Below are 564 nucleotides of genomic sequence, written 5' to 3' on the forward strand. Positions count from 1 at the left end.
CCTTGGGAAGGGCCGTTCTGGCGCAAGGGCCCCTTCCAGCCAGGGAAAGGAGATTTTGTAGCTCTCCGGCTTGGGGTTGGGGGGAACACCAGGGGGTCCTACCGTGCACTAGGTGTGGCCCTCCGGCTTAGGAGAGTCCTTTCCTGCGCGGGAAATGCCGCCCTCACGGCGCGGCGCGGGAGAGGAAGGTAGGCCCATGGGTGAAAAAATGAGGGAGGCAGGAGTTATGAGACGGGGTCGCCTGCAACCCCATGAGGAGAGACGAAAGAGCCTCCAGCAGTGGCGAGGCCTGGGGCTTACTGCACGGCACCAAAGGGGTCACCGCTGGGGCGATGTGAAATCTGGCGAAGCCCCAGCGGCATGGGGGGACAGTGTGTCTGTCTGACCTGCTACCCAACAATCCCAACGGGATACTTGCTGAAAGACTATAGCTAAAAACATAATTTCCACATGATGATGAACTGACATCTTGTATGCAAATGGCGTCTCACTGAAAGTAACATGACAAGTTATAGGTTTGCCAGGATATTTAGTGACGAAGATTGCCCAGTTCTAAAATTATTA

Source organism: Pteropus vampyrus, unplaced genomic scaffold, assembly GCF_000151845.1.
Source record: "Pteropus vampyrus isolate Shadow unplaced genomic scaffold, Pvam_2.0 Scaffold4557, whole genome shotgun sequence".
Classification (NCBI taxonomy): domain Eukaryota; kingdom Metazoa; phylum Chordata; class Mammalia; order Chiroptera; family Pteropodidae; genus Pteropus; species Pteropus vampyrus.